Source organism: Amphimedon queenslandica, unplaced genomic scaffold (assembly GCF_000090795.2).
Source record: "Amphimedon queenslandica unplaced genomic scaffold, v1.1 AMPQUscaffold_453_Cont27527, whole genome shotgun sequence".
NCBI lineage: Eukaryota > Metazoa > Porifera > Demospongiae > Haplosclerida > Niphatidae > Amphimedon > Amphimedon queenslandica.
Genome location: NW_003559194.1, coordinates 1 through 977, shown reverse-complemented (window position 1 = coordinate 977; position 977 = coordinate 1). Strand labels below are relative to the sequence as shown.

At 32.2% G+C, this 977-nt stretch overlaps 1 long non-coding RNA gene across 1 annotated transcript; it reads left to right on the top strand.

Moving 5' to 3' along the window:
* Positions 1 to 20: 20 nt before the first annotated feature.
* On the top strand, positions 21 to 792 carry LOC109593641 (uncharacterized). The gene is made up of 3 exons (XR_002191088.1): positions 21 to 290; positions 336 to 391; positions 442 to 792. It is a non-coding gene; the product is annotated as an uncharacterized LOC109593641 (long non-coding RNA).
* The last annotated feature ends 185 nt before the right edge of the window (positions 793 to 977 follow it).

Below are 977 nucleotides of genomic sequence, written 5' to 3'. Positions count from 1 at the left end.
TTGGGAACATTTTGCTAGCATAGAAAAGGCTACAAAGTTCAGTATTTTAAATATTAGCAGTGAGCTCTTTTCCAGAAACCTAATCTCAGTGGCTGTCAATAATTCACCAACATATAGAAAAATATTTGATGAATTTGAAGCTGAATTATCTTCTATAACTGATCTTTCACAATTAATCAATCGTTATGAGACATTTTTGGGTTGTCTATCATGTGATAGTGGACCAGCTAAAGGTGCAGTTGATAGTTTAACTGCTGATTGGAATGAATTTAAGAAGCAATGTAATGAAGGTATGTATATACTGGAGAAAAATCAAATAATGAATAGCTCTATAGAGAACACTTTTTCCTATGAAGTTTCATGTGAGGAAACATTTTATCAAGAGGAAATTGTAATTTGGCATATTTAAATTACTATATTTATATAGACTTACTTTTATAGCCATGGTTTGTTATCGGGAAACTAATCCAGCATACTGGTGGAGAAAAGGCACCGAGGGAATTACACATAAAAAAACAAAATTATACTGAGCTACAACCCCAAGGTAAGTTACTATAACATGTTTATTTATAAAACCTTTTACTTGACATTTTCAGGATAAGTTTTTTAATTTATAATTTTTGAGCCTGAAATTACAGTAAAAATTAAAATACAATTAGAAAAATGGCATAGTAAGATGGTCAGCAAAAGTGTTGGTAAATGAGGGTGGCTCTCAGAGTTGTGGCAGAAGATCTTGCTTGTAGTCTCACCATCCTGTGCTTATTGCACATAAAATCTAATTTTAAGACTGAGCCATGCCAATTTTTCTATGCTCTATATTGCAAGTTGTTTGTTATTATTATTAGAGTAGATTTAGGTATTTTGAGACGGTTTGTATTATGAGACATTGCCTGTAATTTATTTTTAAAATTCAAAAGTCTTAAGGGTCTCATAACTGGTGCATCTACTCTATAGCTGGTCTCATGCCCACCCCTTGC